The sequence below is a fragment of the Caretta caretta genome, chromosome 2 (genome assembly GCF_965140235.1).
Source record: "Caretta caretta isolate rCarCar2 chromosome 2, rCarCar1.hap1, whole genome shotgun sequence".
Lineage (NCBI taxonomy): Eukaryota > Metazoa > Chordata > Testudines > Cheloniidae > Caretta > Caretta caretta.
This window is the reverse complement of record NC_134207.1, coordinates 46,517,044-46,541,709: the sequence shown is the minus strand read 5'-3', so window position 1 is coordinate 46,541,709 and position 24,666 is coordinate 46,517,044. Positions and strand designations below refer to the sequence as shown.

Below are 24,666 nucleotides of genomic sequence, written 5' to 3'. Positions count from 1 at the left end.
GCCCAAGATAGGTCAATATATTTTAAGGACAGGGAAGTCATCAAAGCCAGGTGGAAAGAGCATTTTGAGTTATTCCTGAACCGTGAGTCAACTGTCTCTGATGCGACTATAGACATCAATACCTCAATGACATGAAAGAGAATCTCTTGCTGACCCCTTCACCCATGAAGAAGTAATATAAGCCATTGTGCAAACCAAGAACAACAAGGCAGCAGGACCAGATGGCATACCAGCTGAAGTGTACAAGTTTGGAGTTGAAGAACTGGTAAGAAAGCTCCACAAACTTTTTCTTCATATCTGGTATAATAAGAAGATTCCAGAAGACTTGAGAAATGCTAACATTTTTACAATCATTAAGAAAGAAGATAAGTCGGAGTGTGGAAATTATCAAGGCATTGCCTTACTATCTACAGCAGGGAAAAATTTGCTTGCATCCTCTTAAACCGATTACTCCCCCCTGCTGAGGAAATATTGCTGGAATCTCAGTGCGGTTTTAGACCATCTCATGGGACAACTGACATGATCTTTGTTGTCTGCCAAATCCAGGAAAAGTTTTGGGAGCAAAATCAGGACCTATACATGGCCTTCATTGATTTGACAAAGGCCTTCGATTCCATCAATTGTGAAGCCCTATAGAAGTGCTGGCCAGATTTGGCTGCCCTCCAAAACGTATTAAGGTCCTAAGGCTTTTCCATGATCAGATGACTGCCACAGTTCTCTGTAATGGCCTTGAGATGGACCCTTTCATCATCAAAACTGGGGTTAAGCAAGGATGCATTATTGCCCTAACCCTGTTGTCCATCTATTTAGCAGTCATTTTGGCCCTTGTTAAAGATTGCCTCCCCAATGGAGTTGACATTCAATATAGAATGGATGGGCAACTCTTTAATTTTTGATGTCTCTGCTTGAAGTCTAAATTCCTTAGAGCGTCCATTACTGATCTTCAGTATGCTGATGACTGTGCCATCCTCGCACACACTGAGAATGGCCTTCAAGCCACACTGGATTTTTTCTGCACAAGCTTACTGAAGCCTAGGACTCTCATTCAATACTGAGAAGACTAAAGTGCTCTATCAGCCTGCTTCAGGCCTTGCACATGACCCACCACAAATCACCATCGAGGGTCAGACTTTGGAGACAGTCAAGTACTTTTGCTATCTCGGTAGCCAACTTTCTCAAAATGCAAAAATCGACAGTGAGATCCAGTACATGATCCAGTGCGCAAGTGCTTCCTTTGAGAAATTGCTCCAACGCATTTTCACAGACCATGACCTAAGGCAAGACACCAAGATCCAGGTCTATAAGACAATTTGCAAAAAGAAAAGGAGTACTTGTGGCACCTCAGAGACTAACAAATTTATTTGAGCATAAGCTTTCGTGAGCTACAGCTCACTTCATCGAATGCATCCGATGAAGTGAGCTGTAGCTCACGAAAGCTTATGCTCAAATAAATTTGTTAGTCTCTAAGGTGCCACAAGTACTCCTTTTCTTTTTGTGAATACAGACTAACAAGGCTGCTACTCTGAAACCTATAAGACAATTGTTATTCCTACACTCCTTTATGGATGCGAAACCATTGTGTCCTATCGACAGCACCTCAAGAGCCTGGAGAGGTACCACCAATGATGCCTCCAGAAGATCGCTGCAGTAACACCAGCATCCTCACTGAAGCCAATATCACCAGCATTGAAGCACTGATCCTCATGTACCAACTCTGCTGGGCTGGACATTGTGTGCAGATGCCAGACTCTCGCCTCCCAAAACAAGTCCTCTACTCTCAGCTCACGCATGGTCAGAGATCCCGTGGTGGTCAGAGGAAACGCTACAAAGACACACTGAAAGCGTATCTCAAGAAAACTGATGTAGACATCACAAGCTGGGAGGAGTAAGCCACCAACCGACCTGAATGGCACCACATCCTTGATCAGGCAGTAGCCCTCTTTGAGGAGAAGCACCTTGCCCTCAAAGCTGAAAAGCGATTGAGAAGGAAGGAAGAAGAAATAATTTTTTCCCAGCAGAGAGCTGGCCAGCTAGGAAATGTCTGTACCTACTGCAGGCGGATCTGTGGTCCAGGACCTATATGTAAATCTGTGGTAGAGATCATTCTTGAATGGAGAGATTGCTGATGATGATGCACAATGGGCTGATTAAGTAACATGCAAATTAACATCTGCCTGATGTTCTGCTAATCACAGATGACAATCTTTGGTTTGAGAGGGTTAAACAGAGATTTGCACAGAATGGGCAACCATTTTAAGTGATTAAAAGAATGAATGAAGAAAAAAAGAGAGCCAGTTTTCATTGTTCTAAAGCCTAAGCCTGGGTGGTCAGAATAGAATATTGTACAGTACATTTTCTAAACCATGGAAAAATCCACCACCGATTGAGAGACTTTAGTGCTTACATTGTCACACAATTTTGGCATCCCCAGCTAAAGAGATGCCTCTGAATATATGTACAGTAGGAGTTATGATATCTCTTACAGTTACACATTGTGTTATGTGGAGAGATTAGATGCAGCATATGTAACAGATTAAAGGTTCAGATAGCTGTTAGAGGTCTGCATATCAGAAAATCAGCTTTGGCTGCCCTTGTATCATTCAAGTTCAGTGAAGAAGAATGATTTGTTTCCCTTTTAAACAAGGGCAATATATGCCAGACAAAGGACATGCTCAGTTCCAGTTGTGAATATTTAGATTTGCCTGTTAAAAAAACAAACCAACGATCTTCTTAAATATAAAAACTAAGAAGCCACTAGTCTGGTTTCAGAACAATTGGTTTCTACTAATTGAAAACCTATAAAAATAACCCAGAATAAAGCAATCCAAGTCTCACAAGGTGTGTGAAGCTCTAATAAAAAAACAGCGTGTGCATATGTAGAGAACAAACTCTTGGGGAAACAGAAAATTCAACTAGTTCACACCCTAGTGGCTAATTTGTGAAGATAGAACATTAATCTGATAATGGCGCACACAAATGTTATTACAGCTATCACATTTAAGTATCACACCATGAAAATAAAGCCGTAGTCTATCTTTAGTATTTATCCTATGTTTCTCTGTTCATATTTGTACATGATATATATAAAAGTCCAGTCTTTTCTAGTATGAAGTTTTAGAGAGTTATTAACAAAAAACTTGTCTATTTTAATGATGAGCTGCAAATTCCTCTAGGTTAAGGTAGGGAGCATACTACCTACAACAAAGGCAGGGCAAATTATCTGGTATTTTTATTAGCATGCTTGATCTGAGTTCAAGGACGAATCCTACTCTTTTGGTTGTTCTGAATGCAGCTAACTTATAATCTTGTGTGCTATCAGTTGTTTCTCTTTCTCCTTGGGGCCCAATTTGACAAAAAAGGTACTGGTGCCTGTTTGACAAAAAGGGTACTAGTTACACCCAGTCCTCTCAGAGAGAGTGCAAGTGACACCAGGACACAACTTCACTCTGAGCAAGGGTACACTAACAATGTGTCTGTGCTGAGGATTTGTCTCAGTTGCAGCCATCTGTGGCTGCCCAGAAGTGTAACTGCAGCAGTGCAAACCCATAGTGGGGATAGGCACAGATGCTATAAACCGTAATTTGCATCAGTGCAGGTTGGCCCAGTTTCATGCGGCCATAAGCAAATCGCATCTTGTAGTGCTTCTACCTAGTCTGCCCTGCCTTGCCTCCAATGGCTCCATCCCCAGTGTAGCCCAGGCAATAACATGGGTCACCTGGATTGATCACTTTTCCAATGTACTGTAGAAAACATGAGTGTAGTTCTTCAAAAAGCGGGGGTGGCCAGGACCAAATCCTTCTCTTGGGGCACTCCCCTCCAAAAGCAGCTAAAACTAGGGAGCAAGTCAAAGCTGTTGTCATAAATATAAAGGGAAGGGTAAACCCCTTTGAAATCCCTCCTGGCCAGGGGAAAGCTCCTCTCACCTGTAAAGGGTTAAGAAGCTAAAGGTAACCTCGCTGGCACCTGACCAAAATGACCAATGAGGAGACAAGATAATTTCAAAAGCTGGGAGGAGGGAGAGAAACAAAGGGGTCTGTGTCGGTCTGTATGCTGCTCTTGCCAGGGACAGAACAGGAATGGAGTCTTAGAACTTTTAGTAAGTAATCTAGCTAGGTATGTGTTAGATTATGATTCCTTTAAATGGCTGAGAAAAGCATTGTGCTGAATAGAATAACTATTTCTGTCTGTGCATCTTTTTTGTAACTTAAGGTTTTGCCTAGAGGGGTTCTCTATGTTTTTGAATCTAATTACCCTGTAAGATATCTACCATCCTGATTTTACAGGGGGGATTTCTTTATTTCTATTTACTTCTATTTTTTATTAAAAGTCTTCTTGTAAAAACTGAATGCTTTTTCATTGTTCTCAGATCCAAGGGTTTGGGTCTGTGGTCACCTAGGCAAATTGGTGAGGCTTTTTACCAAACCTTGTCCAGGAAGTGGGGTGCAAGGTTTTGGGAAGTATTTTGGGGGGAAAGACGCGTCCAAACAGCTCTTCCCCAGTAACCAGTATTAGTTTGGTGGTGGTAGCGGCCATTCCAAGGATAACGGGTGTAATATTTTGTACCTTGGGGAAGTTTTGACCTAAGCTGGTAAAGATAAGCTTAGGGGGTTTTTTTCATGCAGGTCCCCACATCTGTACCCTAGAGTTCAGAGTGGGGGAGGAACCTTGACATGGTGGCACAGTGGTGGGATTAACCTGAAATTTTGAGATCCAGTTGAGATTTTTTGAACTAGAAATACAGATTTTAAAAAGGAATTTTTAGGAAGTCCAGAAAGCAGCTTTGAAACTGAAAGCAGCTTGGTTTCTCTCTGCTTTGTGGCCAAGCAGAGACAAAAGGGGATTATCTTGTGAATTGCAGGTTTTCTTTGCCTGGAGGCAGGGTACTTAACTCCTGCAGGGAAATTCACAGTCTTCCAACCCATTGGTTTTTTTTTCTTTTCTTCCTAAAAGTAAATAGGGGGTGTGTGTTCTACCCATTTGCTTTTTCTTTGGGCTGGGTAAGCAGGTTTCCAAGCAGTTGGAGGTTTTTTGCTTTAATTTGGGCCCAGAGCAGAGACAAGGGAATTGTCTTTTTCTGTAGGCTGACAATCACTATCAGAGAATAGGTATTCTATTGCAGCACAGCAAAATTTTACAGCCAAGTTTTGTTTGTTTATTTCTAAACCTCGGGTGTAAAGTTAGTTAAAAACAGAGAGGTTAGAATGACCAAATCCTCAGCTTGGCTACAGCTCGAATTAGCCAAATTTCAGGCTGAGGAAAGACAAAGGGAACATGAAAGACAGATAGAACTCATGCAGCTGAAGAAGGAACAAGAAAGGGAGGCAGAACAACACCAAGAGGCTGCCCACAAGAGGGAAATGGAAGCAAGGGACAAAGAAATGGAAGCAAGGGCCAAAGAACTGGAGGAGAAGGAAAAAGAGAGGAAGCATGTGGAGGAGGTGGAGAAGATAAAGGCCCAGCAGAATATACCAACAAACCCTAGCAATCCTTCTCCAGGTACCACTTCCCATCCCAGAAAGTTCCCCACCTACAAGGCAGGTGATGATACTGAGGCCTTCCTAGAAAACTTCGAAAGGGCCTGCCTTGGGTACAACATCTCTACTGACCAATACATGGTAGAGCTGAGGCCGCAGCTCAGTGGACCCTTAGCTGAGGTGGCAGCTGAAATGCCTAAAGAACACATGAACAAGTATGAACTGTTTAAATCCAAGGCGAGAGTCAGAATGGGGATAACACCCGAGCAGTCTCGTCGGAGGTTCAGAGCCCTAAGGTGGAAACCAGACATGTCATTTACCCGACATGCCTACCACATTGTGAAACATTGGGATGCCTGGATATCAGGAGCAAGTGTTGACTCTCCAGTAAATTTGCCCTTCCTAATGCAAATGGAACAATTCTTAGAGGGTGTTCCTGAGGAAATCGAAAGATACATCCTAGATGGGAAACCCAAAACTGTAATTGAGGCAGGAGAGATTGGAGCCAGATGGGTGGAGGTGGCAGAGAAGAAAACTGGTCGCAGTTGGAGCGGAGACCAGAAGGGACCACCCCAGACCACACCCTATTACCGGGGGCCGCCCAAAGCCCCACCTACCTCCCAAAGAACCCTCCAGACCCCTTATCGTCCCACCACCCCGTTCTCCAGCAACCCACCTTGCCCCAGTGACCCGTCAGCTGGACGATGTTTTAAGTGTAACGAGCTGGGGCATGTAAAGGCCAACTGCCCCAAGAACCCCAACAGATTACAGTTCATTGCACCGGAATCACACCAGAGGTCCACAGGCCCAGAGACCTCCCAGATACCCTTGGAGCGGAGGGAAACTGTGAGTGTGGGCGGGAAGAAGGTCACCGCATGGAGGGACACCGGAGCACAAGTGTCAGCTATCCATGCTTCCTTAGTGGACCCCAATTTAATCAACCCAGAGATCCAAGTGACGATTCAACCCTTCAAGTCCAACTCTTTCAGTTTGCCTACAGCCAAGTTGCCTGTCCAGTACAAGGGCTGGTCAGGAATGTGGACTTTTGCAGTCTATGATGATTATCCCATCCCCATGCTGTTGGGGGAAGACTTGGCCAATCATGTGAAGCAGGCCAAGAGGGTGGGAATGGTCACCCGCAGCCAGGCTAAACAAGCCGTGAGGCCTAGCTCTGTTCCGGAAACTTCTATCAGGACCCAGTCAGAGGTGATGGACCTGGACCCCAGGCCAATGTCTGCAACAGCAGTAGTGGATCCAGTCCCAGAGACCCAGACGGAACCAGTCCCAGAACCGGAACCAGCCGAACAACCAACACCAGACCCCGTGTCAACACTGAATCCAGTACTTGCAACCTCAACACCAGAGGGCCCCACCGAACCTGAACTGGCAGCAGCCGATAACCCGACCCAAGAGGCTCAGCCGGAGCCTGAATCCCAACATAGTGCACCAGCGGAGAGCGGTTCACAGTCAACAGAAACAGCTCCATCCCCTATATCGCTTCCAGAGGGACCAAGCCTAGGTCCACAGTCCCATGAGGAACTGATGTCTCCAGCATCAAGGGAACAGTTCCAGACCGAACAGGAAGCAGATGAAAGCCTCCAGAGAGCTTGGACGGCGGCACAGAGCAACCCACCGCCTCTCAGCTCTTCTAATCGATCCAGGTTTGTTGTAGAAAGAGGACTTTTATACAAGGAAACTCTTTCTGGTGGACACCAGGAAGACTGGCATCCTCAGAGACAGTTGGTAGTTCCAACTAAATACCGGGCCAAGCTCTTGAGCTTAGCCCATGATCACCCTAGTGGCCATGCTGGGGTGAACAGGACCAAAGACCGTTTGGGGGGGTCATTCCACTGGGAGGGAATGGGCAAGGATGTTTCTACCTATGTCCAGTCTTGTGAGGTGTGCCAAAGAGTGGGAAAACCCCAAGACCAGGTCAAAGCCCCTCTCCAGCCACTCCCCATCATTGAAGTTCCATTTCAGCGAGTAGCTGTGGATATTCTGGGTCCTTTTCCGAAAAAGACACCCAGAGGAAAGCAGTACATACTGACTTTCATGGATTTTGCCACCCGATGGCCGGAAGCAGTAGCTCTAAGCAACACCAGGGCTAAAAGTGTGTGCCAGGCACTAGCAGACATTTTTGCCAGGGTAGGTTGGCCCTCCGACATCCTCACCGATGCAGGGACTAATTTCCTGGCAGGAACTATGAAAAACCTTTGGGAAGCTCATGGGGTAAATCACTTGGTTGCCACTCCTTACCATCATCAAACAAATGGCATGGTGGAGAAGTTTAATGGAACTTTGGGGGCCATGATACGTAAATTCGTAAATGAGCACTCCAATGATTGGGACCTAGTGTTGCAGCAGTTGCTCTTTGCCTACAGAGCTGTACCACATCCCAGTTTAGGGTTTTCCCCATTTGAACTTGTATATGGCCGTGAGGTTAAGGGGCCATTGCAGTTGGTGAAGCAGCAATGGGAGGGATTTACACCTTCTCCAGGAACTAACATTCTGGACTTTGTAACCAACCTACAGAACACCCTCCGAACCTCTTTAGCCCTTGCTAGAGAAAACTTACAGGATGCTCAAAAAGAGCAAAAAGCCTGGTATGATAAACATGCCAGAGAGCGTTCCTTCAAAGTAGGAGACCAGGTCATGGTCTTAAAGGCGCTCCAGGCCCATAAAATGGAAGCATCGTGGGAAGGGCCATTCACGGTCCAGGAGCGCCTGGGAGCTGTTAATTATCTCATAGCATTCCCCACCTCCAACCGAAAGCCTAAGGTGTACCATATTAATTCTCTAAAGCCCTTTTATTCCAGAGAATTAAAGGTTTGTCAGTTTACAGCCCAGGGAGGAGACGACGCTGAGTGGCCTGAAGGTGTTTACTACGAAGGGAAATGTGCTGGTGGTGTGGAAGAGGTGAACCTCTCCATGACCCTTGGGCGTATGCAGCGACAGCAGATCCAGGAGCTGTGCACTAGCTACGCGCCAACGTTCTCAGCCACCCCAGGACTGACTGAACGGGCATACCACTCCATTGACACAGGTAATGCTCACCCAATTAGGGTCCAACCTTACCGGGTGTCTCCTCAAGCTAAAACTGCTATAGAACGGGAGATCCAGGATATGTTACAGATGGGGGTAATCCGCCCCTCTGAAAGTGCATGGGCATCTCCAGTGGTTCTAGTTCCCAAACCAGATGGGGAAATACGTTTTTGCGTGGACTACCATAAGCTAAATGCTGTAACTCGCCCAGACAACTATCCAATGCCACGCACAGATGAACTATTAGAGAAACTGGGACGGGCCCAGTTCATCTCTACCTTGGACTTAACCAAGGGGTACTGGCAGGTACCGCTAGATGAATCTGCCAAGGAAAGGTCAGCCTTCATCACACATCTCGGGCTGTATGAATTTAATGTACTCCCTTTCGGGCTGCGAAATGCACCCGCCACTTTCCAAAGACTTGTAGATGGTCTCCTAGCGGGATTAGGAGAATATGCAGTCGCCTACCTTGACGATGTGGCCATATTTTCGGATTCCTGGGCAGACCCCCTGGAACATCTACAAAAAGTCCTTGAGCGCATAAGGGAGGCAGGACTAACTGTTAAGGCTAAGAAGTGTCAAATAGGCCTAAACAGAGTGACTTACCTTGGACACCAGGTGGGTCAAGGAACTATCAGCCCCCTACAGGCCAAAGTGGATGCTATCCAAAAGTGGCCTGTCCCAAAGTCAAAGAAACAGGTTCAATCCTTCTTAGGCTTGGCCGGTTATTACAGACGATTTGTACCGCACTACAGCCAAATCGCTGCCCCACTGACAGACCTAACCAAAAAGAAACAGCCAAATGCTGTTCAGTGGACCGGAAAGTGTCAGAAGGTCTTTAACAAGCTTAAAGCGACACTCATGTCTGACCCTGTACTAAGGGCCCCAGACTTTGACAAACCGTTCCTAGTAACCACAGGTGCATCCGAGCGTGGTGTGGGAGCAGTTTTAATGCAGAAAGGACCTGATCAAGAATTCCACCCTGTAGTGTTTCTCAGCAAAAAACTGTCTGAGAGGGAAAGCAACTGGTCAGTCACTGAAAAAGAATGTTATGCCATTGTCTACGCTCTGGAAAAGTTACGCCCATATGTTTGGGGACGGCGTTTCCACCTGCAAACCGACCATGCTGCACTAAAGTGGCTTCACACCGTCAAAGAAACTAACAAAAAACTTCTTCGGTGGAGTTTAGCTCTCCAAGATTTTGATTTCGACATCCAACACATCTCAGGAGCTTCTAACAAAGTGGTTGATGCACTCTCCCGTGAAAGTTTCCCAGAATCAACTGGTTAAAATCGTCCTTGAGATGTGGAAAATATTGTTAGTCTTGATGTACTTGGTAGTATATTTAGAGATGCATGTGTCTTATTAACTCTGTTTTTCCTAGAGCTCCAGGAAGAAATCCCAGCCAGTGTTTCACCCTAGCTGAGATTTGGGGGGCGTGTCATAAATATAAAGGGAAGGGTAAACCCCTTTGAAATCCCTCCTGGCCAGGGGAAAGCTCCTCTCACCTGTAAAGGGTTAAGAAGCTAAAGGTAACCTCGCTGGCACCTGACCAAAATGACCAATGAGGAGACAAGATAATTTCAAAAGCTGGGAGGAGGGAGAGAAACAAAGGGGTCTGTGTCGGTCTGTATGCTGCTCTTGCCAGGGACAGAACAGGAATGGAGTCTTAGAACTTTTAGTAAGTAATCTAGCTAGGTATGTGTTAGATTATGATTCCTTTAAATGGCTGAGAAAAGCATTGTGCTGAATAGAATAACTATTTCTGTCTGTGCATCTTTTTTGTAACTTAAGGTTTTGCCTAGAGGGGTTCTCTATGTTTTTGAATCTAATTACCCTGTAAGATATCTACCATCCTGATTTTACAGGGGGGATTTCTTTATTTCTATTTACTTCTATTTTTTATTAAAAGTCTTCTTGTAAAAACTGAATGCTTTTTCATTGTTCTCAGATCCAAGGGTTTGGGTCTGTGGTCACCTAGGCAAATTGGTGAGGCTTTTTACCAAACCTTGTCCAGGAAGTGGGGTGCAAGGTTTTGGGAAGTATTTTGGGGGGAAAGACGCGTCCAAACAGCTCTTCCCCAGTAACCAGTATTAGTTTGGTGGTGGTAGCGGCCATTCCAAGGATAACGGGTGTAATATTTTGTACCTTGGGGAAGTTTTGACCTAAGCTGGTAAAGATAAGCTTAGGGGGGTTTTTTCATGCAGGTCCCCACATCTGTACCCTAGAGTTCAGAGTGGGGGAGGAACCTTGACAGCTGTATACGGCACTTGTAATGTGAGTATTTTCTATTACACAGGACCACAACAGATATTCGTGCTGGTGTAGAGTTATCAGTCTGTGGGGGAGAGGTTCTAGGTACGTGAATTCAAGTCAGTTGTGATATGTCTGTCGTATATATAGTAAGGGTATACTGACAATATGCAAGAAGGTATTAATTCAAATTCCATGGTGATGAGTGCAATCTTAAAACCCAGACAGACAGGTGCATATCATAGAATCAGATTCTCAGGGTTAGAAGGGACCTCAGGAGGTCATCTAGTCCAACGCCCTGCTCAAAGCAGGACCAATCCCCAATTTTTGCCCCATATCCCTAAATGGCCCCCTCAAGGATTGAACTCACAACCCTGGGTTTAGCAGGCCAAAGCTCAAACCACTGAGCTATCCCTCCCCCCCATAAATGGCCCCCTCAAGGATTGAACTCACAGCCTTGGGTTTAACAGGCCAATGCTCAAACCACTGAGCTATCCCTCCCCTCAACCAGTACCGTAAGGGAAAGTTGAAAAGAACTTTGAAGAGAGAGTTCAAGAGGGCGTGAAACCGTTAAGAGGTAAACGGGTGGGGTCAGCGCAGGCACGAGACCGATAGTCATATGGGCATAAAGTGGCCATTTCGTGCTCAGGTGTGTGTAACTGAGTGTCCATTACAGATTCATTCACTTTATTTTTCTAATTTATTTCTAAGGAGGTAAAGTATCTAGTATGTATGTGCTCCCTATTCATTTTACTGCCGAACTGAAGTTCTTGGTGGCATGGGACTATACACTGAATTTCCAATAATTTGAGTCAATAAGAATATTATTCCAGACCTGAGGAGCTTTTGTGGAGAGAGCAGAATTAATGCTGTGTGTTCAGCACAATTAGACACGGTCCACAGCAACAGTGTTTGTGCACACATCTGAGTCAGCTGATCATTCCATTTCATACACCTCGGCTTTACATCAACTATAATTATATTGCTTGAACTTTGGCACTGCATTCTCATTATCCATTGGTATTACACACTCAGAATGTCTGTCTTCCTGCACCTGCTTCTGCTGATACTATCAACTGTCACTACCTTTGTCCTAGGCATAATAGAGATTCTGCACACCTGAGTTGGTTGCTATGTTGATGGGTAATCAGCTGTATGGTGAGTCTCCAGGAGCCAAAAATGAATGTGCTTACCACAAAGATGAACACAGCCTCATCCTTGTGTGAGACATTCATTGTCACTGAAAACATACCCACTGGTATTTCTGTTCACTTTGCAGACCCATGTGGATTTGATGGGTGTATAGAGTTCAGTTGATAGTGTCTAGTTTTGGAGTACTCTTTGAAGCATTAGTTTTTGATTTGTGCAACTTTTTCACTCTAAAGGGGAGATTCAGGCCAAATACTTGTAGATTGCTGTAGCGTCATCCATAGCCATTGCTTAAGCAGTCTACCATATCCCCATCAGAAGAGGAAAGGAAAAGGAACCACATGTGACAGATGCTCACCACAGTGATTCATACTTCTTGAAGGCACTCCCATACCACGGTGATAGGCTTTGGTATAAGAACCTGAAGACAATTGAATATTTAACTCTTTTAATCAAACCGTGTTAATCATATTTCATTAATGTGGTGTGTTTACCCCTTTTCCCAATTGCCAATGAAGATGTTAAATAAGATGGGACATAATAGTAAACCACATTATGGCACCCCCACTAGCTAGATATATTGCTGTTATGTGTGCTAATATGTGTTATTTGTCCTTCAGTCAGTTTTCAGTAAGTTTTATAGTTGTCATATCCAAGTTGATTTGAATTAATTTTGAGTAAGAATTCATGACCCTCTCTATCAAATGTCTTACTAAAATCGATTTCCTCTACTACAGTCCCATCATCTACTAATTTTGCAGTACTAATAAAAAAACAATCATCGTGTTTATCTGATGCTCTTTATAAGCCCATGCTGCTTATTGCTCATAGTTCCATTATTCTACAATTGTGTTGATCTTTTATCTTAATATACTAGATTTATTAACAGCTAGATTTATTTTCACTTGATTATTTACACTTTATCTATAGCTGTTATTACAAGGTCTCCATTACTTCATAATTGTTTAAATTGCTCATTTTTAAAAAACAGTATCTTGGTCATTTTTGAGTCAGCATTAATGTCATGTCTTATCTTGTGTATTAATGGGCCTACTTTTTCTTTAGTATGATTCCCCGATTTATTTGCAAAAGCCCTTCTTATTATTCCCAACTCCTTTAGCTAGCACAAACTCATTAAACCTTTTTAGTCCTCTTTTCTCTACAAACCATTGCTGATCATGTATTCTTGTTTGAATGTCTCCCCTCATCTAGGTACAGTACTGAATATTTTTTAAACTCTGGTTTTTGAGCATTTCCTTGTGAAGTCATGTCACACCAGTCCCTTCTTCTTCCTGCTCTTCTTATTAGTACTGTGTTTTCCATTTCTTCTGAGGCCTCGTAGAAATTCTCCATCTTCTTCCACAGTGGTATAAAGTTAAACAACAGCTGCATTAAATTCTAAACAACATTACAAAAGGAAAAGTGGTGTCCCTCAGACATTTCTCCTTTTGTGATTGCCAATGTGGGTTGCAGGTAGCTTTACAGCAGGGAAAAACTAGGTTTGTAAAACAGACCTGTTATGGTCGTTGTAGAATGCACAGCGATTCAGGAAGCCCGGGTGAGTAACTGAATGATCTCTCTTTCTATCTAGCTGGCTAGCCTAGGACATTCACACATCTCCCTTGCAGCTCCCCCTGTGGTCCAATCTACACAGTGGTTCTAGGCAGTCACAACTAGCACTACAGAAAGTCATTGTGGTCAAACTCAAATTCATTTTCAAATCTGAACGAATGTTTGTGAAAAACTTTCCCCACTATTCACTCAGCTCTATTCCCTTCTCTTCTGTTTCAGAACAACACCATTTTCTCTCTTCCTTTGCATGTTAGAAGTACAGTGTTTGCAAGATTATCTGAGTGAAGCGAAAGGGGATCCCCTGTCCTAATTAAATATGACTCATGTGTCCTGTTGGTTCTGAACCAAAGAGGCTGGCACTTCATCTGAAGACAATGAAAAGGTTCCTGTTCAACTTCAGTGGGCATCAGAACAGACCCTAGCAGACTGTCCCGGAAAAGAGAAGGTACAATGGAAAGTCCAGCAGAGGGAGTCATTTTAAAAAGAAAAGTTATTGACAAACGTCTTATGGGAATTGTGAAATAAGTGAGTCTTTAGGAGTTTATTTGAATGTGAATGGGTAGGGCATTTGGTCACCTGAGATATAGAAATTATAAAAAACATATTCCTATAAGAGAGCAAAGGATAGTTTGTTGCAGATACATGTTCTAAACCACTCAGGACTAGATTCTCTTCTGTGCAGACATCTGATAGGTGTGGGGGGTTAGTGGTGGGGGACATGAGTATTGGAGTGCCATCGGGGAGCATCTTGCTCTTGATTCTGGTACCATGCTACTCTGACTCCAGTGTATCTTAAAGGACCATACACCAGTTGAGGATTCATGGAACTCAGATGTACTCTACCCCACCCCCAACATGCTCCTTCACGCCCATGACATGTCCTGTGTGTGGGGGTGGCTGGCCTCCCCTACCTCTTCAGTCTAGCTAAGAGTTGTCCCACCAAGTGGATTCTCAGCTGAGCAGCGGAGGCCCTTTGCTCTACTAAGGCATAGGTGTAGTTTGACTTCTATATTTGGGGGGGCGGCAGTTCCAGTCAGGCCAACAGGCTACACATGGAGGAGGCAAATTCCACACCGGCCCAAGGCTTGTAGTTTGGGACAACACTCCCCCTACCCCCCTTCATCAAAGTACACTCATGTGGTGGAGCAGAGGAGTTAGGCACAGAAGAGAAAACCTGGTGTGACAGGGGTCCTGTGTCAAACTAGGGTGCCCCCGTCGGCCCAGTGAGGGGTTGGTGCACCCCATCACCCCATCATTGGGATCCCCCCTTTAAGCAGGTGATTTTGGCCAAGTGGGTCCCGGCCCCCTGATAGGGTCACTTAGACAAATAGTCCATAGTCTCTGGGCAGGCAAAACAAACAGTCGGTAGCTCTGTAGCCTCTTGGCTGAGGCAAAACGAACAACCAGTCTAGAGCCCTGCAGTCTCCAGGCTGGGGCAGGTGGCAACACTTGGGGAATTAGCCCCCTGGGAGGGCAAAGCAGCGAGCAGTTTGCAGCCCCTGGGCAGGGCAGGGCAAAGCAAACAGCCTGTGGCCCTGCAGCCTCCTGGCTGGGGCAGGCAGTTGCCCTGGGGGAAATTAGCCCTCTGGGCAGGGCAAAATATCAATCAGACTATGGCCCCTGGCAAAGCAAACAAACAGTCTATATTGCCTTACTACCCTCTTGGCTGGGACGCAGAACAGCCAGCAGCTTCCGCAGCCATTGGTGGCTTGGCTTCCGAGGCAGTCTCCGCAGTCAGCGAGTCACCTGGAGCGTAGTTTGGGTCTTCGGGCCAGGTGAGTCACAGGAACCAGCAGGGAACATCCTTCCTCCTCCATCGCCCACTCCAACTGAGCTGGGCTGCCTCCTTTTATCTGGCTTCTCCACTTGGAGCATGCGCAGCAGGAGAAAGGGTGCATGGCCACCTGGGCCCACAATGATCGGTCCGCCCCTGGCAGCCCAATCACACCTGGCTACAAATGTTCTGTTTCAAAAGCAATAATTAAGATGACTAGAAAATTAGAAAATAATCCAAATCCAGGGGGCCAGGAGACATGCAACAGTAGAGGGGTTCCTTCTTGTACATGGTTTCACTGTTTGCACTTGTTAATGTACTGTTTGTTTGTTTGTAGGTTCTGTTGTTACTGGTATGTTAATGTGGTAATGGCAGTTGACTTGCCTGGCAATAGATTAATGTTGTACTTGTTTATAAATACAGTTTTTTATTTTATCAAGAGAGTTTAGTGCTGTCACTGCATCACATCATACAATGTGTATTTAAAATAAAGGTAAACCCATGATCAGGGACAATTAGGAATTAATAGGCAAACACTATTCCTCAATACAAGTTAGCTACATCAGTCCATACTTCAATCACTTCCTTACATCAATCTATACTGTGAATCCATGCTCACACTCCCCTACACTTACCCTACAGGTGACTTTCCAACACCAAATTGGTTGGCAACAGACCTGTAGCAGTCTGAGATAGCCAGCACCCTACAGGTGACTTTCCAACACCAAATTGGTTGGCAACAGACCTGTAGCAGTCTGAGATAGCCAGCTTCCAGACAGTTAAAGTAACCCACTTCTGGATCAGCCAGGCCTCTCTCATGCATGTGTCTTTATGCTGGAGAGTTGGGGCAAGATACTCACAAAGCTCCAGAAATGTAGCTTTCTTCAGGCATCATCCCAAGTCTGCATGACAATGCAGTCCTACCAGTCTGTGCTTGTGGCCCTGCTCCAGAAGTGCTGGTCTATGTAGGGGATATCAGCAACTGTATCCAGTGTCATAAGCAGTATCAGCCAATTTGAGTCTGCCATACCTGTGTCGTCCTCCTCCTCCTCCTCCTCCTCATGCTCCATTGTAACGCCAACAGACCTCGGTCACTGCTGGCTGGGGTCAAACCTGGGACTTCTGGAGCTTAATGCATGAACAGTGACAGCCTGAGCTAAAAGTCATATGTCTCTTAGCCAAAGCTATAGCAGGCTCATCAATCTTTAGCTTGTCTAGCTGCCACTAGAGAGGGACAAAGTGCTACACAAAGCAGGCATAGGTTACACCATCACAAATGTTGTCAGGTGCCTTTGGTGGGTCAGAAAACACTGCTGAAATCACCTCCAGCACCTCACGAAAGCTCTGCCTGCTTCCTGACACAGGAGTGAAAGTGCAAGCAAGAGAAATTCGTCAAAAGACACCTCCTACATGTCGTTCACTCTGGTAGCTGGGCATGAACAGACCAAAATGGTCAGCAGAATGTGTTGGCGGGTGTTCAAACTTTCTGTAGCATGCAAGATGGACAGTCAAGTTTTCCCATAGTGCACCACGGTCAAAAAGCTAGAGTGGTCACCTTTTGGAGTACAATAGGGAGTCTTGGATATTGTTGGTTTGACTTGGGTCTACGTGGTGCAGTGTGGATTCCAGAGGACCAGGTCCAAGCCTGGGTTAGAACATCCTTAATGTAGGGTTAACAGTCAGTGTAGACACTCAAGCTCTGAGTTCTCTAACCCAGGATCAGCTGACTGGAGTCCCACTAACCCTGGGCTTACACTGCAGGGTAGACATAGGTTCCTTCAGAGCTTGATTCTAAGAGTGTGTGAAGGCTTGAGGGTGTCCTTATTGATCAACACCGGTTTGCATCCCTGATGAATCCCATATTCTCTCTTGTGGTAACTTTCTGTGGGTCATCTTGATGTTGGAATTTAAAATAAATATGTGTTTGCTGAGAGGTTTTTGTTAAACAGCATGCAGTTGAGTCCAGCTAAGCATCACTGATGTGCTTTGCTCGATGACTCATGCACAGTGCTAATTTGGCAGCACGACCATTAATTACATTTTGCAGGATTTCAGCTCTTATCCTGCTAATTTGGAGGCCTCCCCATGGTTGACCTTCTTTTCACTTTTTCATCTCATCAATACCATGTCTGCTAAAAGATAAAAATCCCACCACTTGTGTAATCCACGGTGTCCTGTTACTGTAGCTGCAAGATCAGTGCTCAAGCCTTGAAGATAAACGTGACCAGCATGGTTTTTTTAAATTTCATTTGCTGAGGGGACACAGCAAAGAGGAGTTCACATGAAACATTTAGGATTTCATCACATTGACCAATGTTCATCAAGTGTACGGAATCAAGTTAGAAATGACTCCACAGTGTTAATGCCTGATTTCCCAGATGATTATTTACCTGTGTGTAGCTCCCACTGGAGTCAATGGGAGTAATTTGCATGGACTACATCTCAGGATCAGGCCTTTAAGTAACCCACCCCATGAATATACTCTTCATTTCCCCCTCCTCCCATCCACATTCCCTAAAATGTTGCTCTGGATTAGTTATACTTTGTTGTTTGCTTTACAGATTTAAAATACTCTAGAAACATGTAGGTTGTCAGATTTTTGCAGGTAGTGGCAAAATATAGTCACTCCCACTCCATGCGTCAGGGGGCCCCAGGTACAGCACAGCCCGGGTAGTTTTACTGTGCAAGTGGCTCAAGAATCCAAGAGTAATGTACGGATACATATGTCCTGCATGCTCCCGAGCCCCCTTCCTTTGAAACTCCCTTCGATACCCCAGAGAATGGTTTGAGCATTAAAACATGCGGACAGTTGAACAAACAAGGCAACACAACATACCCGAGGCAAATATCAATGTCCCTTTAAACCATTTTATTGCTGACTGCTTACAGTACACTACAAACTATTTAATAGGGAGAGGCTGTTTCAGTAAAGCAGTTCTAGATTGTGCAGACACAGTTTCTTGAGTTTGTGTAAAAAGCAGAAGAAATTATGGAGTACGTAATATAAAAACTTCTCAGCCAGTCCTTCCGCACACACTGCTCCCATTCACTTTGATAAGCAATGCACAAAAGAGACTACAGCACTGAACCCATATATCAGAATCGATGCTGGAAAGGCTCAAAGCCTAAATCCCATGTGTGGCCCAGGAAACTGATCATATGATTATAGACATTGTCTTGACAGGTGAGCCATACCCAGTGCTTACTTATTCTGTTGATTTCTCTGCTGAAGGAGCGAGGTTGGGCTAATTGTCGTTTGGACCTGTAAAGATAACAAAGGGAAGAATAGCTAGGAAGAAATCATGGAGGTAACAGTTCATATTTTATATTTAAACAAAATCCATTAAGAAAGGAAAATCTATGGGGCACATCATTAGTTGATGTAAATTGTCACAGATCCATTGAAATCTTTGTGTTGTGGGGGAGGGTCTGCCCCCAAAAGCCCAAACTTGTGAGATACTGGGGATGGGATTCATGAAGGAGACCTCGGTGCTGTTGCAATACTGATCATTTTTAGGCCTAGAAAATCCAGGAATAACACTGCCATCCACAAAGCCGAGTTAGGTAGGTGAGCATGTCTATCAGATCAGGCCCCGTACGTGACTTAGCCCTGGTCTACACTAGGACTTTAGGTCGAATTTAGCAGCGTTAAATCGATGGAAACCTGCACCCATCCACACGATGAAGCCCTTTATTTCGACTTAAAGGGCTCTTAAAATTGATTTCCTTACTCCACCCCGACAAGTGGATTAGCGCTTAAATCAGCCTTGCCAGGTCGAATTTGGGGTACTGTGGACACAATTCGACAGTATTGGCATCTGGGAGCTATCCCAGAGTGCTCCATTGTGACTGCTCTGGACAGCACTCTCAACTCAGATGCACTGGCCAGGTAGACAGGAAAAGAACCGCGAACTTTTGAATCTCATTTCCTGTTTGGCCAGCGTGGCAAGCTGCAGGTGACCATGCAGAGCTCATCAGCACAGGTGACCATGACGGAATCCCAGAATTGTAAAAGAGCTCCAGCATGGACCGAACGGGAGGTACGGGATCTGATCGCTGTATGGGGAGAGGAATCCATGCTATCAGAACTCCGTTCCAGTTTTCGAAATGCCAAAACCTTTGTGAAAATCTCCCAGGGCATGAAGGACAGAGGCCATAACAGGGACCCGAAGCAGTGCCGCGTTAAACTTAAGGAGCTGAGGCAAGCCTACCAGAAAACCAGAGATGTGAATGGCCACTCTGGGTCAGAGCCCCAAACATGCCGCTTCTATGATGAGCTGCATGCCATTTTAGGGGGTTCAGCCACCACTACCCCAGCCGTGTTGTTTGACTCCTTCAATGGAGATGGAGGCAACACGGAAGCAGATTTTGGGGACGAAGAAGATGATGATGATGATGAGGTTGTAAATAGCTCACAGCAAGCAAGCGGAGAAACCGGTTTTCCCGACAGCCAGGAACTGTTTCTCACCCTGGACCTGGAGCCAGTACCCCCCGAACCCGCCCAAGTCTGCCTCCTGGACCCGGCAGGCGGAGAAGGGACCTCCGGTGAGTGTACCTTTTAAAATACTATACATGGTTTAAAAGCAAGCATGTGAAAGGATTAATTTGCCCTGGCATTCGCGGCTCTCCTGGATGTACTCCCAAAGCCTTTGCAAAAGGTTTCTGGGGAGGGCAGCCTTATTGCATCCTCCATGGTAGGACACTTTACCACTCCAGGCCAGTAACACGTACTCGGGAATCATTATACAACAAAGCATTGCAGTGTATGTTTGCTGGTGTTCAAACAACATCCATTCTTTATCTCTCTGTGTTATCCTCAGGAGAGTGAGATATCATTCATGGTCACCTGGTTGAAATAGGATGATTTTCTTCAGGGGACACTCAGAGGTGCTCGTTCCTGCTGGGCTGTTTGCCTGTGGCTGAACAGAAATGTTCCCCGCTGTTAGCCACGGGGAGGGGGGAGGGTTGAGGGGGTAGCCACGCGGTGGAGGGAGGCAAAATGCGACCTTGTAACGAAAGCACATGTGCTATGTATGTAATGTTAACAGCAAGGTGTACCCTGAAAGAGTGTAGCCATTGTTTTATAAAATGTGTCTTTTTAAATACAGCTGTCCCTTTTTTTTTCTCCACCAGCTGCATGTGTTTCAATGATCACAGGATCTTCTCCTTCCCAGAGGCTAGTGAAGATTAGAAAGAAAAAAAAAACGCACTCATGATGAAATGTTCTCTGAGCTCATGCTGTCCTCCCACAATGACAGAGCACAGACGAATGCGTGGAGGCAAATAATGTCAGAGTGCAGGAAAGCACAAAATGACCGGGAGGAGAGGTGGCGAGCTGAAGAGAGTAAGTGACGGGCTGAAGAGAGTAAGTGGCAGGCTGAAGACAGGGCTGAAGCTCAAATGTGGCGGCAGCGTGTTGAGAGGAGGCAGGATTCAATGCTGAGGCTGCTGGAGGACCAAACCAGTATGCTCCAGTGTATGGTTGAGCTGCAGCAAAGGCAGCTGGAGCACAGACTGCCGCTACAGCCCCTGTGTAACCAACCACCCTCCTCCCCAAGTTCCATAGCCTCCACACCCAGATGCCCAAGAACGCGGTGGGGGGGCCTCCTGCCAACCAGTCACTCCACCACAGGGGATTGCCCAAAAAACAGAAGGCTGGCATTCAATAAATTTTAAAGTTGTAAACTTTTAAAGTGCTGTGTGGCATTTTCCTTCCCTCCTCGACCACCCCTCCTGGGCTACCTTGGTAGTCATCCCCCTATTTGTGTGATGAATGAATAAAGAATGCATGAATGTGAAGCAACAGTGACTTTATTGCCTCTGCAAGCGGTGATCGAAGGGAGGAGGGAAGGGTGGTTAACTTACAGGGAAGTAGAGTGAACCAAGGGGAGGGGGGTTTCATCAAGGAGAAACAAACAGAACTTTCACACCGTAGCCTGGCCAGTCATGAAACTGGTTTTCAAAGCTTCTCTGATGCATACCACGCCCTCCTGTGCTCTTCTAACCGCCCTGGTGTCTGGCTGCGCGTAACCAGCAGCCAGGCGATTTGCTTCAACCTCCCACCCCGCCATAAACGTCTCCCCCTTACTCTCACAGATATTGTGGAGCACACAGCAAGCAGTATTAACAGTGGGAATATTGGTTTCGCTGAGGTCTAAGCGAGTCAGTAAACTGCGCCAGCGCGCCTTTAAACGTCCAAATGCACATTCTACCACCATTCTGCACTTGCTCAGCCTGTAGTTGAACAGCTCCTGACTACTGTCCAGGCTGCCTGTGTATGGCTTCATGAGCTATGGCATTAAGGGGTAGGCTGGGTCCCCGAGGATAACTACAGGCATTTCAACATCCCCAACAGTTATTTTCTGGTCTGGGAATAAAGTCCCTTCCTGCAGCTTTTGAAACAGACCAGAGTTCCTGAAGATGCGAGCGTCATGTACCTTTTCCGGCGATCCCACGTTGATGTTGGTGAAACGTCCCTTGTGATCCACCAGAGCTTGCAGCACTATTGAAAAGTACCCCTTGCGGTTTATGTACTCGCCCGCTTGGTGCTCCAGTGCCAAGATAGGGATATGGGTTCCGTCTATGGCCCCACCACAGTTAGGGAATCCCATTGCAGCAAAGCCATGCACTATGACCTGCACATTTCCCAGGGTCACTACCCTTGATATCAGCAGATCTTTTATTGCGTGGGCTACTTGCATCACAGCAGCCCCCACAGTAGATTTGCCCACTCCAAACTGATTCCCAACTGACCGGTAGATGTCTGGCATTGAAAGCTTCCACAGGGCTATCGCCACTCACTTCTCAACTGTGAGGGCTGCTCTCATCTTGGTATTCATGCGCTTCAGGGCAGGGGAAAGCAAGTCACAAAGTTCCATGAAAGTGCCCTTACGCATGCGAAAGTTTCGCAGCCACTGGGAATCGTCCCAGACCTGCAACACTATGCAGTCCCACCAGTCTGTGCTTGTTTCCTGAGCCCAGAATTGGCGTTCCACAGCATGAACCTGCCCCATTAGCACCATGATGCATGCATTGGCAGGGCCCATGCTTTCAGAGAAATCTGTGTCCATGTCCTGATCACTCACATGACTGCGCTGACGTCGCTTCCTCGCCCGGTATCGCTCTGCCAGGTTCTGGTGCTGCATATACTGCTGGATAATGCGTGTGGTGTTTAATGTGCTCCTAATTGCCAAAGTGTGCTGAGCAGCCTCCATGCTTGCCTTAGTATAGCGTCCACACAGAAAAAAGGCGCGGAACGATTGTCTGCCTTTGCTCTGATGGAGGGAGGGGCGACTGACAACATGGCTTACAGGGTTGGCTTACCGGGAATTAAAATCAACAACGGGGGTGGCTTTACATCAGGGAGTATTTCAGGCAGGACTTCACGGAGGGTTCAAATAAGAAATGGTGCACCTAAGTAATTGTTCTTATTGGAACAAGCAGGTTGGTCTGGCCTCTGGTTGATACATGGCTAGATTTACCTTGCTGCACCTTCTCTGTGAGTGACTGCAGTGTGACCTAAAGGAATGAGTCCCCTAGACGGGGTGGGGGGGGGGGGAGGAAGCAAATGAGTACAAAACAAATCTGGTCTATTTCTTGTTTTGATCCACTCCATCTATCTTTTACATCTTTGGCTGGCAGCAGACGGTGCAGATGGACTGCAAGCCATCCACATCTCATGGCTGCTCGGCAGAAGATGGTACAATAGGACTGCTAGCCATCCTCATCTCTTGCCTGCCCAGCAGAAGATGGTACAATAGGACTGCTAGCAATCCGTATCGCCTGCCTGCTAACATAAGATGGTTCAATAGGACTGACTGCAGGACTAAAGAGAATGAGCTGGTCAAGTCACTTCTAATGTAGTCCCTGCACCCATGTCTGCCCAGGCACTCCTGGCTGACGCGGCCAGGAGCACCTCGGACATGACGATGATGGCTACCAGTCCTATTGTACCATCTGCTGCCACAAGGCAAGGGGTTGCTGCTGTTGTGTAGCAATGCGGTACCACTTCTGCCAGCACCCAGGAGACATACGGTGACGGTTACCTGAGCGGGCTCCATGCTTGCCGTGGTATGGCATCTGCACAGGTAACTCAAGAAAAAAGGCGCGAAACGATTGTCTGCTGCTGCTTTCACGGAGGAAGGGAGGGAACGGGGGCCTGACGATATGTACCCAGAACCACCCGCGACAATGTTTTAGCCCCATCAGGCGTTGGGATCTCAACCCAGAATTCCAATGGGCAGCGGAGACTGCGGGAACTGTGGGATAGCTACCCACAGTGCAACACTCCAGAAGTCGACGCTTGCCTCGGTACTGTGGAAGCACTCCGCCGAGTTAATGCACTTAATGCACTTAGAGCATTTTCTGTGGGGGGACACACACTCGAATATATAAAAACGATTTCTAAAAAAAACGACTTGTATAAATTCGATCTAATTTTGTCGTGTAGACATACCCTTAGGGGGCCAAACACCTATCTTCCCCAGTTCATGAATCGCTCTGGGGCTTAGGTGGGAGACAGACATCCAGACACCTAAAGGGAAGTAGCAGTGGCATGCCCAGAGGCTAAAGCATATGATGTGTCCGGGGAACTTTTATCCAAAAAAACTTAGGTGCCAAGTGAGTTTCTGGACCTACAGGGTTTGGTAGCAGTTTGGTGGATCACAGTGTGGTCAAAACTGGGACTTAGGTGCCTAAGGTTGGGGTTTAGGCACCTAAGTACTTTCATGGATGCCACCCTGAGTGCTTCCTAGGACCCTGTGTTTCTTTGGGAGGAGAGGACACTCTCTCAGAGGATCCTTTGTATATTACAGGATCAGGCTCTCAACTTATCCTTCTGAGAAAGATGCATTTCTGTCAGTTTCATTTCATGTTTAATTAGGCAATATCTGCTAAGAATTAGTTAATAATGATTCGTGCCTGTGCACCACTTTGAAAATGTAATGCACTACATAAATGTTATGTTTTTATTATTAATTGTTATTATTATTATGCCTCATAGGCTGTATTCAGTTGCATAATGTTAAACAATAGCTGCATACAGATGTTCATGAACAGGTCAGAGCATCTCTCAATCAATTATGAAGGCACTGGGTATAGTTTGTCTCCCTAGAGATTTTGCTGATATGGATATTAAATTGTGTTTATTAAGACTACACCCACAAAGATGATATACTAATGCCTACTAAGCATATCAACACTAGGAGTTGGGAGTTTCCAGAGTTGAGGCAAAAGATGGTAGACTACACTGCAAGAACTGTGCATTTGTTGGTGACAAGTGTTTTATCTGCCCATGCTGTCTCACAGAAATGTATCTGAAATATACCCTTTTCCCAACTTCTTTAATCCCTGTCCAAGATACTTTCTCCTATTTTATTTTTAAAAACCCATATTCCCAAGCCT

General features: G+C 45.8%; 1 long non-coding RNA gene across 2 annotated transcripts in view; it reads left to right on the top strand.

The window, feature by feature from the left end:
- The window catches only part of LOC125632645 (uncharacterized), a 120,730-nt gene that overhangs the window by 47,592 nt on the left and 48,472 nt on the right, over positions 1 to 24,666 (top strand). For both annotated transcript variants that reach the window (XR_012666931.1, XR_012666930.1), the window contains one exon: positions 13,710 to 13,935. This is a non-coding gene — a long non-coding RNA (uncharacterized LOC125632645). The remainder of the gene's footprint in view (positions 1 to 13,709; positions 13,936 to 24,666) is intronic.